Here is a 17,106-nt window from a genome sequence, read left to right as displayed (position 1 = left end):
CCAAAGAGAGTATATATTGTAACAACTTAAGTATCTTTTGTGATATGAACAGAATGAATTTGGTGTCTGGGAGATATTTTTGCCAAACAACGCTGATGATTCTCCCCTTTATAATGGAATTTACTATGATCCACCAGAAGAGGTATGCATCTCTCCTCATAACAATTTCTTGGTATGGTTATGGGTAATGGTATTGACGTCCAATATTTGAACAGGAAAAATACGTGTTTCAACATCCTCAACCAAAGAAACCAAAATCTCTTAGGATTTATGAAGCCCATGTTGGAATGAGTAGCACGGTATATATACTCTTTCATGATATAAATTGAGGTTATTCATGTGAACAACATGTTTTATGTATAGGAACCAATGATCAACAACACTTTAGATGGTCTAAATTGAGTTGGGATTGGTTGTTCTAAAGGATATTGTGCACAACCATTCGTCAAACAACACTTTAGATGGTGTTAATATGTTTGACGGGACGGATAGTCATTACTTTCACTCGGGAGAATGGGGTTATCATTGGATGTTGGATTCTCGCCTATTTAACTATGGACATTGGGAGGTACATAATAACAATCATCAATACTCAGTCATTGTGTAATTGTTAAGTACATTCTCAATCAGATCTGGGAATTAATGTATTATTAGCGTTGCTGTTTCAGGTACTAAGATATCTTCTTTCAAGTGCATGCAAGATGGTGGTTGGTATTCTCGTTTTTGGTACACCTTTCATGAGCTCTACATTTTTATTTTTTGTTTTTGTTGATATATAGGTACTCCTTTTGGTGTAAGACTGCAAAAAGAAGACTTTTTGTGAAATCAGACTTCTTGGTCGAATAGTTTATGTTTTTGAATTTGTTTGGGTTATGTAAAATTAAGTTATGTGGCGGGATCATTTATTGGCTTATATTAAAAATCATACATGTCACTGAGTATGGTTCATTGGATTTGTGAGGCCAAAAGTCCACCCAAACAAACATGTATTTCATCGCTAGCTTGTGTTTATTTTAGATTTAAACCTTAAAAATATATCTTTTTTTCTATTATTGTTTTCTAATCTATGCTATACTACAATATCATATACCATGCACAAATATTATGTGCATGTTTGTTGGGTAGTTTTACAAGAATTTTGAAGACCCGTGTCCATTTACCAAGTCTGGAGGATGAATTTGGTTCCTCGTTGTGTATGGCTCGGACGCCAAATCAATATTTGTCGGTATCGTGATCGATGGCTTGTCAATGCTATTGTATCATGGAAACACCTCATACAACATTTTTGTTTCAACCAGAGCCATCCCCGAAAACTCTTGAAAAATTTAGGTCTCGGGCGACGAAAAGAATTGGGCCCAAAATTATGGTTAAGGGTAAATGAATTACAAAAATAAAAAGTTAGTAATAGAGCAAAGACTCAAACCTTTGCATTATTTTGAGATAGTTTTTACCAATACACCACCAATACTTTTTTGCATAATAATTGAAAAAATATACTAAATATATAATTTAATACTTATATACAACCTTATAAAGACTTTTCGGGCCCTTTGAAATTTTGGGCCTCGGGCGACGGCACGGGTTTGCCGGCCCTGGTTTCAACACTAAATTTGTTTTACCTTATAAATTGCTATTCTTGAAACATCATGTTCATCTTGATTAAGTTTTCAAACTGTCATGTTTCTTTGAAGGAGTTTTGATTTTACAAAGGTTTAAAACTTTGCATTTATAGAGATAGATCAATTAAGTAACATTCACGCAAGCACTATATTCAAGTTTTACTTAGTATTACTATATAATACCCATAGATAGACCACACCGATGATACACATAAGAAATGCAACATATTAATTGGTCAGCCTTTTGAACCATGTAAGTGTAGTGAGACCGCTATGCTTGAGGGTTTGGTATCCTACTTTTGATTGTGTTTGAGGCTTCCGTTTTTGTTAAGTGTTGAAGTTGGATATGTTTTTTTTTTTTTGGATTTTGATTTGGGACAAGCAAAAGATTAGGTGGGGATATTTGACATGTTGCAAAATACTGTCATATATCTATGTGTTTTGTATAATAATTAATTCGTTTTGAGTCGTTTTTAGTAGGTTTAAGTGTACTTTTGATTTGTTTATGTAAATGCAGGTCTCGATATGAAAAGGAGCTGAGAACGAGCTAAAAATAATCAAGGATTGAAGAGGTCTCGGGAATGCATGTTGAAGAAAAGAAAGAAAAATAAAAAGAAGCTGCTGACGACCCCTTGCGGACCGCAAGGGGAGTTATTCCGCCGATTGCAAATCATAAGCCATGCCGTCTGCAAGGGGTGCAAATTTGCGAAAAAAAATTCTATTTAAAACCCTACAGCCGTAGGGTCTCACAAATTCCACAACTAGACGAGTTCAAAGCAGTTTTAAGGCGATTTTGGAGCTTTTCTTGAAGATTACAAGGCTTAGGATTGACAGATTGAAGCTTGGAGCGCTAAGGGTTTGGTTTTACATATGTTTATACGCTTTGCAAACATTGAAACCATGATTTCTGTTACTTTCAGATCCGGTCTTGAGACGTTTTGTGTTTAAACTTGATTAGTAGCTAAACTTTTATACTACTCAGGTTGATTTGATGATTACTTTTTGATTTATGAGTTTTGATTTTAATGTGATTTTTGCGTAATGTTTTGGTAAAATATCTTTGTATTGATGATGGTGATGCGTATGAATACTAATAATAATTAGTTTTCATGATTGTTGCTTTGCGATTGTTCTAGTTTGTTGCTTTGGTAGGTGCAAATCTAGGGTTTATCGTGATTTTCCATAGCCTTTGTTTTAGTGGTTTTCAATCTAGTGGTTTCTTGTCTTAGATAACCCTATAAGAAACTGTGTTATTCTTTAAAACTAGTCTTTTGCGACTGTTGAGACCCAGGAGGAGATAAAATGTCGGTTTGTCTTGTCCTTAGGTTTAGGTTAAAGGTGAGATCGGGAGGTGATCCTTGCTTATTTTCCTTGGTTCCCTAGCAACTTGAGTTATTGTCAATAACCTTAGATTACCCCTTCATACTTTAGGGTGTGTTGTGCTTAGTGAGACCGGGAGGTGAGCGAGTCATTTGGGTACCTTAGCATTCCCTAGTGAGGAGAGACCGATAGGTGATCCAAACTAGTAGCCGGTGATTTACGCATCCATCTTAGGATTTTCTGAGAGGTGTTAGTGAGACCGGGAGGTGATCTAGCAGTCTTTAGGGTTTTCTGAGTTAGTCGTATTTTTAGAAATCCGATAGTCATTCCATTGTCCAATTCAGAGAGTTGTAGGTTGCAGGTAGGATTCTAGACCTATGTAGTTGTTTCCTCATAGCATATGAATTTATCACTAAGTGTCATGGGTTTGCTCTGTTTTGTCGGCGTTGATTTATTTGCTTTATTTATTATTTAGTTTAAAAACCATTTTCCCAAAAACCAAATTATTAGGCTAGGTGTCGATTGAAGTCTAGTATCAAAAGTCGCTAGATTGTGTCCACGGTTCGATACTTGGACTTACTTGTTTTACTACTTACGACCGTTACACTTGAGGTAGTGTGTGGTTTACGGGTTTTTCCAATTTTAAAACCTATGAAACTTAATTAATATATATTTGTACCTGATCCAATAGATGATTTTAAACCCACTCTTCATAATTCATGATATTTATTCCTTTCATGTTTGTAATTCTTCATCTTCATTCTTGGTTATTACATTAGTTGCACAGGGACATGTATATGATATATGATATATGCACATCTTTAATTAACAATATGCTAACACAAGTTTTAATTTCAACCATATTAATATTAGGGATCTTGTGTTTCAAAGTTAACCACATTTTTTCATAATTATCAAATAACTCATTGTTATCCCAACACCCTCTTCTCTCACTCCTTAAAAACCACTATAGAATATTTTCACCTCTAATCTACAAACAAAGTATGCCTTGGCGACCTCACTAGAGGCCTGATTGGTACCGGCATGTGGTGTTGGCGAGTCATCACCACCATCATTAGAGCCAATCCTTTGAAATTCCAATTGAAGGTCATCGGAGCAAAAACAAATCGTCGTGACCCATGGGTCGCGTTCATGCCTAAACCATGAAGAAGGCCTCCCGTTAAGAAATCGAGTGTTACTACTTAAAGATTACACTTAATTCTACACTAGCAAGGATATTCTTGAAGAAGTGGCCATCATCCCTTTACAGAGGCTCCACAACAAGATTGTCGAATACTCAACTCACCTTATGAAGGAGATACATATAGGTGCGGTAAGAGGCATCTTAGTGATGCATAAGGTGCAGGTGAGATAAAGGCATATGGACTTTGTGCCTGACGAGGATACAGTGGTTTTGTACTACGATAATTGGGAAAGGCTTAAAAAACAAGGTATGCGAAACAGAGAGTGAAAGTGAGGGAGAGAAATAGAGAGAGAGAGAGAGAGAGAGAGAGAGGAATGCTTAATATCAATTACATATATATATGGAACCCATTAAGTCTAACCAACTTTTAGGATAATCTTAGCCATCTAAACTCATCAACTTTTGATCTTGACCCTTTAAACTCAAATAAAAACTGTAATACTGGCAGTTCAAGGAAGTTAGACTTTCTCTCATAAAAAAATGAGGAAGTTTTGAACGGTTTTCTGATTTAATCCACGTCGTCTCCTCCCCACGTTCCTGAACTTCCTTTTAAAGAGACTGATGTATCTCAAACCTACATTTTCCCCCATTCCCCTCCATCGCTCTCTATCCAATTGCGTCCTTTTCCGTTAACATCCCCTTCCAAACAAACCTCGAGTCTACAACACAAATATCTCACCGGAAAGTGACGTAATTGTCGGCGATGATACGAGTGGTTATTGTAATTAACGATCAACGCAAGCCTCGCCTTGTCAAACCTCGAGTCCGCAACACAAATATCTCACCGGAAAGTGACGTAATCGCCGGCGATGATACGAGCGGTTATTGTAATTAACGATCAAGGCAAGCCTCGCCTTGTCAAATTCTACGACTATTAGGTTCTTCAATTCTCTTTCATCTCCACATCTATACAAACCGCAACAATCAGTTGTTATTGTATACCTAATATCTATCTCTATATCTATAAAATGCCGGAGCATCAATTGTGATGTCAAATGCAAGGTTAGCCGGTGGAGAAACAACAGGAAATCATTCGGAACATATACGGAGGTCTGTTTCAGTTTCCGTTGCGATTAACTGCTTAATCTACCATAAAACTTAAGTTTCTGTATTGCTTAATGTATGTTCAGGACTGGCATTAAGCCGGCGCGAGGGCGTATTACAATCAAATTAGGTATTAACCGTCACACGTTAATAGCCTTTTGTATTTAAGCTCTCTGTTTTTAGCATCAGTTTTGGCACTATAAAAGCGTTTAATATATCATAAATGGTTAAAGGAATATGTTGTGCGAAAGAATTCTTCGGAATCTAGAGGGAAATTGGCGCTTTGGTTTTAAGTTTAATGATGTGTAATTTGTATTATGATACACAGGTAGAGATGATGGTTTGAAACACCCAACCTGCTATGAATTCGTGCACAGTTGCCCTAATATAACAACCTTGGCACTAAAAGGATTCAAGTTGCATGATTACAAGGCCTGTATGCTGGTCAAGGTATGTTTCCGGAACTTCCTTCCCTAATTGGATTTCCTTTTCTATGAATGTTTTTATATCTTAATATCTGATTATACTTGTGATAAAAGTACATCAAAGTAGATCAAATATCACAGAAGTGAGTATTTCTGCCATATAATTAACATTGTTCGCTCTCTTTTTTATATACAGTAACTTTCTTTTGATAAAGAGCTAGAACTTGTGAATAAGTTCAAGTCTAATGTGTTAATCTATGTTTCAGGGGCTTCGCAAATTGAAAATTGTTGATTTCTCAACGCCTTATTCATTCACGGGTGCCTTTTTGAAGTAAGGAGAACCTTATACTCCAATTACTAAATGATACTTATGAGTTATTTGTCTGTTGGATTTGAGGTGTTTATATGGCCCATTTACTTATGAATGGGTTAATATGGCCAATTTACCCAACCACATCAACCCATGCTGATATTACGTGTTTTGACCCGTTACCAACTTTTTGAGTCCTAACCTGCCTGTTTTTGCCATCTTTAATTGTATAATATTAATTAAAGGTTTGGATTACATGAACCTTGGTGCCAATGGTGGTGGACAACATCTGGAGGTTATGATATTACAAGACTGCATGCATCTCAAAGAAGTATGACCGACCGACCTACATTCTTTTAGTCTCACCTTTCCTACCAAGTTTAAATTCATCAACATAATCCACTTATATTTAAAACATGTGTTCTTGTCAGATTGAAGTTGAGCACTTTACGGGAGCTGTTCTTGCAGGAGAATTCGAGCGTTTAAGACATCTTGTACGTAAAAGATAAATTATTGAGTTACTATTCTTCTCTTTGTAGGTGGCAATTTCAACCTATTTACTGAAGCATTGGTTTTTTAATATCTTAACATGTCAAACGGGTAAAAACCAATAACTAAAAAGGAAACAGTGCGAAAGCCTTTTAAAGTCTATTTTTAATGCAAAAAATGCCTTAAATCGTTCTGTTCAAAAAGCAAATTATTCTTTAATAGTCTTGGTTTTTTGTAATCATATATATCACCTCTGCATATTCTATAGGGCAAATTGCATTTTACGTCCTTTAAGTTTCAGCTAAATTTCAGGCGATGTCCTTTAACTAACGAAATTACAACGGAGGTCCTTTATGTTTTGTTCTTTACAGCAGATGTCCTTTATTTTTGCGATCTTTTAGGGAGAAAGGACACCGCCTGTAAAGAAATTAGAACGTAACGGACATCCGGTGTAATTTTGTTAGTTAAGGACAGCGCCAACAATTTTGCTGAAACTTGAAGGACGATTAATGCAATTTACCCTATTCTTTACAAATGTTTATTGCATAAAGTTCATTAGACATCTTGTGCATGTAAATTATAATACTACTGCATATTCTATGTAGTTGTTGCTTTAGAAAATGTCATATTTATGTGAAGGTGTTTTTTTATATCTCAAACATGTATGTTCAGGATTGGCTGAACTGGCATTAAGCCAGCACCAGGGCGTATTATAATCACCCATAAGGTATGCGCTATAATCAAATTATTAGTTCATGTTTCACAATATCTTTGGCTTGACCTTATCCCATTAACCGTAATGTGCAGGTTCACAAGGATTTAAGCCGGACTAAACGGTTCAATGCTCACTAAAGATTTGAAAAGGTCCTTGGTTGATGTTCCATCATTCCCCAGTCTTGACTAAGTATGTGATTGTATTGGCTTCTATCTCATTGTAGACAATAGTTATGTGGTGTTTTTTTTATTACTCAACGCATCATTGGTTGTTGCTTTATTACTTCTTAGAGTTGACTAAGTCAGTGGTCAGTCGTAGCTCTTATTTCAGTTCTCCTTCTTCATCGCCTCTGTTTAGTTAAGTTTAATGTGGTCACAACTTCTATAGTGGGCTATGTAATTTTGGTGTCTTGGGTTGTGGTATTTTTTTTTTTTTTGGTAAGTTTGTAATCTCCATGGTTCGGGTGAAATTTTAGTTAGCACCTTGCTGGGCTTCAATTATAATTGTAGTTGGGTTAGTTTAATAAAAGTTTGTTTGGTTGTTTTAAAAAATTGTGGTATCAGTAACTGTAGGACAGTTATATGCTATAGCAAGGTTGAGCGAGTCACTAGCAAAGATGAGATTGTAAGCTACGAAATAGGTCCTTTTTATTCGTTCATCTTGAAATTAATATTATAACTAGAATTACGACCCGCCGCAATACGGCGGAGATTCTTTAGTTATAACAAAGTCGATTTAGGACGCGCATGTTATGTTGAACATTTCAAATGGGAAAAAATAGACGATGTAAAAACGTTCACCCACACATGTACGTTGCGTCGTGTTAACTCGCAAAATTTAGAACGAAACATAAAAACGTTAAACCAAAGACGCACGTTTCGATGTGTTTAGTCACAAAATTTTTGAACGAAGCATAAAGCGAAAAAATTTGCGGAAAATAAAAATTGTAAAGGACCAAAGTTGAAAGTAAAAAACGTTGTGAGGATAGATTGCAAAAGATAAAAAGTTTTATGTTAAAAGTAAAAAACAAATAGTTTTGCGTTAAAGGTAATTTATGAAATACATTTGAGTGAAAAGTTAAAAAATCATTTTTTTTAAAAACCCTCAAAGCCAAGGTTACGACAATCATATGCATAACCATATGAAATACATTTGAGTGAAAAGTTAAAAAATCATTTTTTTTAAAAACCCTCAAAGCCAAGGTTACAACAACCATATGCATAACCATTTTTTCTTTGGAAAACTCTCAAAGGCAAGATTACAACAAATAAGTAAAAAAAATCAAAGTGGTTAAATCGCAAAAGATGTAAACTTTTGAGTTAGAACTGAAAAATCAAATTAATCAAAGGGGTTAAATTGTATAAGATGAAAACTTTTGAATTAGAAGTGAAAAATAAAATTAATCAAAGGGGTTAAATTAACAAAGATTAAAACTATAAACTTAAATTGTCAAAGATTAAAACTTTAAGGTTAAAAATGAAACAAAGATTAAAACTTTAAACTTAAATTGTGAAAGATTAAAACCTTAGGGTTAAAAAGGAAAATTCCAATTTTTTTTTGAAAATCTCCCAAAGCCAATTGTACAACCTTGATATGCATAAGTTTGTTGCTTCTTTAGGCCATGTGTAGTCATAAAGCCCTTTTGTGGGCGTTATGCGACACATGTCGTGCCACGTCACACAGGGGCTTTATGAGGCGTTATGTCACTAGAGCCCGTAGTCATAAAGCCCCTACCTCATCATAACCAAAGTGTAAAATGCAGGGACCAAAGTGTAAAATGCAGGGACCAAAGTGTTTTAATGCAGGGACCAAAGTGTAAAATGCAGGGACCAAAGTGGAAAATGCAGAACAATTCTCCTCCATCTCGCGCCGCTATAAATATCACGCCTTTTGTTTTTTTTTTGAGCATAGCGCCCAGGGGGGTGGTGTGGGCGGCGCTATGTTGGCGCTATGGCCCAACTTTGCGCCCCACTACGTTCAACCTTATAAGGTTATAATATATTAACTGCTCTTTTTGTTAAATATTTTGTGATCCAGGTCAAATGTTGCAGATAATAATGATTTACTCTAGAGATGGAAAATGAAATAAAGTTCGGTACTTCTTTAAAATCTTTTTTACATTTATTTATAAAGTTATAGTATGTGTATTTTCTTAAATATTAATATGTGTACAGCTTGCTAAAAGCCAAATATAGAGTAGAATGCGAATAAGAAGCCATTAGGGATGAGAAAATGGTGCCGGTATCCGGTTCGGAACCGGTACCGAATTTTCTGAACCGACTCAATTTTCGGTACCGATTTGGTACCAACATTTAGTTTTTTCGGTACTGGTCTGTTACAGTACCGGTGGTATTTACCGGTTTTTACTTTCAAATAGTGGTCTGTACCAGTACCAAACCGTACTGTACCAGGCATTTTCAGTACCCTTACTCATTTTTTGGGATTTTTGGTACCAGTACCTCGGTACTGGTTGGAACCGAGCTCATCCCTAATCCCATTGAATCAATAGTGACGATATGTTCTAAAATGCTATGTCATCTTTATATGATTGTAAAATAATAAGTATTAAGTGATGATGCTTTGTATGACAGGTTAGGAGAGCATTGCTAATAATAATGCACCAGGGATGAGGTTGAGTACATGAGAAAAATGCGTGTTATTGTTAGGAAAGCTTAAGACTGTTTTGACTAGATGTAGACTGTAACTAGAACTTTAAAAGTGGGGCTTGGCTTTGACATGTGGCGGAGGTGGGCTCCACATGGCTGGGTGTGGTTTTTTTTGGGTGTGAGGTGGCGTGGCTTTTTTTTGGGTCAAATATGCCCAGCCAACCATATCAACTCTTGGATGTGGATTAAGCTGTAGGTAAACTGAGTACCTGAGTTTATTAAATATATCAAATAATGAGGATTTTGGTGCAACAGATATTCAAAAAGTACATTTGCATAAGAGATGTTATGCAAGGAAAGTCAACAACAGTCAACGGAAGTCACCAGGATTAACAGTAGTCAACATGCACATGGATGTTCTCTTCACAAATTTTATAAATCAGTATATAGGAAAAGCAACAATGGTCAACAGGATATATCTTGGACTTTGGTTCTTTGAATGTGAGCATAAAGCCCTTAGTCATTGTACTGGTCACTTCATTTTAATGAGTATAAAAATATATAAGATGCATACATTGGACTAAGATTATGCTATGAATTAGTGTCTCCTACCATATACGCAATATATGTGAATTTGCCCAATATTTTTTAATCGATTAATTGTAATGAATTGACCTTTTAGCATTGGTTATTGATGATTTCATGTTCTTGGGGTTAATTTAATTTGGGCACAATTTTTACCAGGAGACTACAATCACATTATTATTTCAATATATGATCAAAGCAAGTATAATATACATTATAAGTCTATTTTCTCTTAAAATTGGACCGGGGAAATTTGGGGCCCAAAGTCTTTTCTAGGTTTTTAAGCAAAACATAAATGTCGACAATGATACGTGGCTGTGGAAAACAGGTAACAGCAAGGTGGAGTATTCGGTTAAGTGTGCTCTAGCCTGTAAGATAGCTTTGATGGGGCTGCAAGTAATTCAATGTTTTTATGGAGTAAAATGGCAATACCAAAGGTTAACTACTTCATTTGGAGGCCCTGCAGCGGGAGCATTCCAACTGTTGCGACTTTGGCAGTCCGGAATGTGAATGTTGGAGACAGGATGTGCGACTTGGCAGTCCGGAATGTGTTTTGAGAATGAGTTTTAGTGGTTTGAAAAGAAGAAAAGTAAAAGTTAGATGATTGTAACTTTTTCAAATAGGAGATGGAAAAGAAGAAAAGGAGAAGCAAACCGAACACCATCAATATAGATTATCTTTGTTTGTTACGTTGTTAGCGTAACCCGTCCACCGGACGGGTATTAAACTAGTTATCAATTATTAATGTTAAACCAAAATCCGGTAAAAGTAATTTTCATTGACGGATAAGATTTAAGTGAGGGAGAGAAATATAGAGAGAGAGAATGGAACGCTTAATATCAATTATTAATGTTAAACCAAAATTTCGTAAGAGTAAGGTAGCGTTTGGTACGAAGGAATAGAAGGTGGAATGGAATGGTTCATTCTCATGGAATGAAAAGAAACATGTTTGGTTATCATAGGGTAATGGAATGGAGCATTACAAAGGAATGTAACCCCTTCCAAATATAACAATTTTCATTCCTTGGTAAGGGGATGTTTTTTTTTTCATTCCTTCAAGGAATGGAATGAAATATAAATTTATTATTATTATTGTTATTAGTATTATTATTATATTTATGTTTATATTTATACTAATACTAATATTAATATATATAAAAAATGTTAGTATTAATTATTTTACCATTATTATTATTATTATTATTGAGGCAATTATATTTTTGTCGTTTTTAATACAACTGTATTCTGTTAGTTCTTTTTTTTATCAAAATGTACAAAGTAGTGATTCATTCGATTCACATATGTATAACCAAACATCACAATGGAATGGAATGATCCATTTCATTCCATTGTCCATTCCATTACCTCGTCCATTCCATTCCCTCATCCATTCCATTACCCCATACCAAACAGACCCTAATTTTCATTTGACGGATAAGATTTAAAGAAAATTTTACAGTTAATGCATAAAGAAATAATTGTCTTCATATAGTTATTTTTGTCAAGTTGAAAGCCTACAAATATAATTTTCATTTGCATGAAAAGACAAAAAAATTAAATTAATTGTATGGAGAAATAAATATGTTGATATAATGTATTAATATAATATATGTTGATAGGTAGAGGTTTCTGTAAAAAAAAGGTTTTTTGTGAGAAAGGTAAGAAAAAATCTACACCATTAGGTAGATTTAATGGTTGAGATCATAATGACAAAATTGTAAATAATGTTTACTATTAAACATATTAATTTTCTAGATTAAGTGTATATAGGTAAATTTAACATTTTTAAATTAAAAAACTAACATTAATGCACAAGTAACTTTCCTCCGTCTTTTTTAAACGTCAATAACTTTTTATACGTAACTTTTTAAAAAAAAAAATTACACCATAATAACGAGCGTTTTTTATCTTTCATATGAGTACCATATTGCTATACTTATATAGAAAAAAAATATGTTTTAATTAGATGTTTAATCCATGAATGGTGTTATACACTTATTGAATGATGTTATATACTTACTAAATGGATTTATATACTTGCTGAATAGTGTTATATACTTGCTGAATGATGTTATATACTTGATAAATGGTGTTATATATATACTTACTGAATGGTGTAATATACTTACTAAATAGTGTTTATAGAGATCTTTTAAAAAAAAAATCCAGTTCCTATAATTAAGGTGGCGGTTATGGAAAGTTTTTAATTAATTGAATTAATGATAAAATTCATTGTTTAACCTTTTGAATTTATTTAGATTTAGGACACATGTCATTTTCACAATATTTCTCACATTTTTCATACTTTTAACCTTTTTTACAATAACCTTATCCTATGTTTGTAAAGACTTAAATTACCCACTTGAATATACAATCTTTGAGGTATAAAAAAAATAAAATAGAATATAACATAAATTTTGTAAAAAATATGACCTCATTTGGTTTTTAGTGTGGTTTGGTGGATTTACATTGTAAACCATTGACTAGTGAGTTTGATGACAGGTGATTTGGATGTATTTGATTTGGCAAATTAAGAGAATGAGAAGTTTTATTTTGCTTTGATAACATTGATACATGCTATTCTTGTCATTCCATATTTCGAGTTGTTTTTTTCTACGTTTCAGCTTAAATTTATTTAAAAACTGAGTGATTTCCGTCACTAGTTACCTAACAATTAGAAATTTAAATAATTTAACTATTTAAGCTATTAACCAGATAAATAATTACATATCCAATATATAAATCATTTAATTTATTTAATTATTAATTAGTTGCTCACAAATTAATTAAATAATCAAAACCCATTTATTTAAGCATCAATTAAATATCTCTATATTATATATCCAATTTTTATCAATTGTATCATTTTTCAAATAATACCAATTAATTTCCTAGATTTGATTATTCTCCAAAATCATCACCAGGTACGATCAAAAGAGTTACACTTTAGACAACGTTTAACAAGGTACGACCCAAAGAGTTACAATTTGAACAACAAACCAGAAACAGTAAATATGAGATACGTAACATTGTTCACATGTGCGTGTCTTACAACGCTAATACAGTTTGGACGTTTAGAGAAACGTGTAGTAAATTAATTATTTGTGAAATGATTAATTATTAGTTAGTTGTTTATTTAACTAAATGTTAATTAAACAAATAATTAATTAAATGGTGAAAAATATTATTTATTAGATAAAAAAAATATAAGGAGATAATTATATTAATTATAAGATAAGATAATTAATGTATAAGATTATATTTATGAGATAGATGTAATAGGTATTATAATTGGATTATAATACCTCTAAAGGTGGGTGTTTGAGTTTAAATACAATTGTTCGGAGACATGTAAAACAAGAGCTCATAGGATAACACATAAATATCCAACACCACACCACCTCCTACCGTTGACCAACCCCCTTGCGCCGCCGGACCACCTCTACATCACCGTCGTCATCCACCAAGCCACTAGATCAATGACGTCCTCGGCCATAAGCCAGCAGACATTGCCACGTCACATCGCCACTCTCCGTCTAGTGTCGTACGCTTCTCGGAGCCACGCGCCACTTAGCCATAGCCCGCCACACCCCTTGCCACCTGTGCCACCCCACGCTTCTCGGAGCCACGCGCCACTTAGCCATAGCCCGCCACACCCCTTGCCACCTGTGCCACCCCTCTACCACCTGCCGAAGCGCCGTCGCTCAATAGGAAACTAGGTTTTTGACCTAGTTTGACAGTGAAGTGTTTTCGAGTCTCGTGTTTGGGTATTTGGGTTTCAAGATTTGTCTCAAGTTGTTGATTCAGGATCGCGGTTCATGAACATCTGTCAACTAGTGTGACACTACGTTGGATCAAAGTATGAAGCTTTTGTTTTCCATCAAAGGTTAGTGTTTTGAAAACCTCCTATGGTTATATTTGTTTTAATGGTTGCAATTAGATTATTAGAATGGGTTAGGCGGTTTTATTGTACACGCTTTCGCTTTATATAATTAATATGGGATATTTTATTTAAAAAACAAAATTGTACACTGACGAATCCCAACACGGTCATTTTTTGTGTTGCTTTCGGTGTAACTCTTTAATCTTACCCCGGTAACAGTGTTGTCGGATGTCGTTACTTGGCCATATAACTAGAACAACGTACCACTGACATGAGTGTTGATCATTCATTAGCACAGACAATGGCGGACACCTAGCTACATCTCACTTCCCCAAACAAGTGTAGCTCACTTCCCCAAACAAGGTTTACTGGTGCAAAGCAGTCTACTATTCTTGATCGGTCAAAGTACTCTTACTTTACCTTTATGTAATAGACAACTATTGAACATAACACACGAATCAAGCTTTCATTCTTATATAGTGTTTATTCTCATTATCAGTGGAAATTCAAAGTGGTCCTTTCAAACTACTAATTTGAGCAAGGGGACCTTAGGTGTGAGCCTCTTAAATAAGTTAGGGAATCAATAAGGGAACATAATTCAATCTTTACTATATACAACTCTCACTAAACTTTAGATTAATTCCTAATAATTAACCTTGTTATTAATGGTCAAGGAACAACCTTAGGACATGTCAAAGATCAATCTTTTGCATAATCGAGTTCTAGTATATATCTTAGGTCTAGGTATAAGGATATAAAGAATATACCCTTTTCAAGAACTAACTATGACTATGATTCATGAAGTAGTCTTAAAGTGATTTATGTCCCATATTATTCCCCAATGATTATCTTTGAATTTGTTCTTCAATCTCCATGAACAAACCAATTATTCACAATAGTTTTCGTTAAGATCTATTTTCCATAAATCAAATCAGCTATGAAAATTTAGAATACAAATTTATTAAATGACTTGAACATATTAGTCATCTATGAAAAGAACTCAACCAGTTATTCGAGTCATCTAGAATATCAGTATTATCGTTCAAGAACATCCAAATACTGCCATTGATTTTATATACTGTTAGGTCATCTAAATAAAATGTATCATAATCATAAGATGTTGGTTTTGGTATACAGGTGTACCAAAATAATATCTTAATATGCTTTACCAACCATGTCCTTGAGTTTCATGATATCTCGTGTTCATTGAAACTCTATGGAACTCTATCTGGAACCGTTCCAAGCACCTACAAGGTTTGTCCGAACTCTTTTAGAACTTTTAACCTTTAGTGGTTCTATATAGTTGCACCTTATCTAGCTTTATCATATTATGCATGACATGTTTATTCTGATTTTTAATCAAATAAAATTTGGCTTCATATATTACCCTAATACATGTTTTTTTTTTCTTTTAAATAAAGACCATGAAACTATTTTCATACTTTTGTGCTACTAACAACTATGGTTTAGTAGTTACATAAGAAGAGTGTCAATAATTCCTTAAAAACCTTTTCTAATTTAGTGGGATATCATCTAAGTTGTTGACATACGTCAGTGAACTATTTTTTATCTTACATTAAGATCTTGTTGCCATAGATCCCCATATATGCTACCACCTAGTTAGATTCATGTTTTAAGATACCATATCTTAAAAGTCTGAATAATTTGATGGTGTCTCTAAATAGTCTTGGTATGTTGTATCATATACCATTGAAAAACTTAACCACCACATCTTTACATACTCTTAATCTTTAGTGTTTTATATCTTCTGAGAGAAGTAGTATGTCATCTTTAAATACTCTTAATTGTTAGTGTTTTATATCTTTTGAGAGAAGTAGTATGTCACCACATACTCATACGAAAAGTCTACCTATATCATTTTAAAGATATTTTAACACCCACTAGCCTTCACATGTGTACACAGTGTTATTCCTTGTGTTTCATCCCCATACTAACTAGCATCTATCCTATGATGTGTTATAGTTTGTTTTGACTCACAAACATTTGTTTGGATTTATCATACGTATTCAATGTCTGCCATTGACTTAACCATTATAGTATCCCTCTCAAAACATCTCTTTTATTCTTGATGAAACAATGGTTAATCGGGCAGGGTTAACTCACTGGTCTCGTCAAGAAGGGTTAATCCCTTCCTCTCGAGGATCGTTGGCTGGATCACCGGTGGGTTGATCTCCTGCACAAGGAAACAAACCGTGACTCGTAACAAGGAGGATGGGGTGGGGGGTGCTCCTTGTTACCACTCTCCGGCGTGAGAATCAGTAATCTGCTTGTGAAGCAAAGTATGATAGTAGTAGTAGTGAGAGAGTTGTCCAGAGATACCTCAAACCTGGTTTGGGGTTGGTATTTATAGCCGAGGAGTGAAGGAGGAGGATGATGGACGGACTCACGACGTGCTGCACCTTTGCAGGTGTGTCAGGCTTGTCGGTTGTGGATGTTACGCCACGTCAGTCCGTTGCTTACGTAGCCCTGACAGGTGACTGCCATTGGTGCCACTTGCACTGTGGTGTCAGTCCCACTTGTTGAGCGTATAGGATGCGGTGCGAGCCGCATCGCTGCCTGCGGTAACATCTGATGTTATCGCGTCTCTTGCTTGTGATCAAGAAATACGCGAGATGCGGTGCTGGCCGCATCGACGCCAGTGGTGACTGTTGCTGTTATCCAGCTTCCTTGTATTGATAGAAGTGTTCACTGGACGTGGTGCGAGGCCGCATCGCTGTGAATACTTCCGTTTTCATACACCAGATGTGATGCTATGTCGCATCACTCTACCGTTCTCATGTTCCAGGTAAGTCCTCCTCCATCACTAGACAGATTGGATTCAACCCTTGTGTCGATGCGTTCTCGCATGGGCACAAGTAGGTTGTTGGCTAGTGGGGGTTTTGATA

General features: G+C 34.9%; 1 long non-coding RNA gene and 1 other non-coding gene across 2 annotated transcripts; both read left to right on the top strand.

The window, feature by feature from the left end:
- The first annotated feature begins 1,158 nt into the window (after positions 1-1,158).
- LOC118491049 lies at positions 1,159-1,282 on the top strand. Its single transcript, XR_004890274.1, has one exon. It is a non-coding gene; the product is annotated as a small nucleolar RNA snoR80 (small nucleolar RNA).
- Positions 1,283-5,121: 3,839 nt separating this feature from the next.
- LOC110931704 lies at positions 5,122-5,631 on the top strand. The gene is made up of 3 exons (XR_004888439.1): positions 5,122-5,193; positions 5,274-5,317; positions 5,516-5,631. It is a non-coding gene; the product is annotated as an uncharacterized LOC110931704 (long non-coding RNA).
- Positions 5,632-17,106: the final 11,475 nt, after the last annotated feature.

Source organism: Helianthus annuus, chromosome 3 (assembly GCF_002127325.2).
Source record: "Helianthus annuus cultivar XRQ/B chromosome 3, HanXRQr2.0-SUNRISE, whole genome shotgun sequence".
In the NCBI taxonomy this organism is placed as follows: domain Eukaryota; kingdom Viridiplantae; phylum Streptophyta; class Magnoliopsida; order Asterales; family Asteraceae; genus Helianthus; species Helianthus annuus.
The sequence above is the reverse complement of the archived record's forward strand: the minus strand, read 5'-3'. Positions and strand labels throughout refer to the sequence as shown.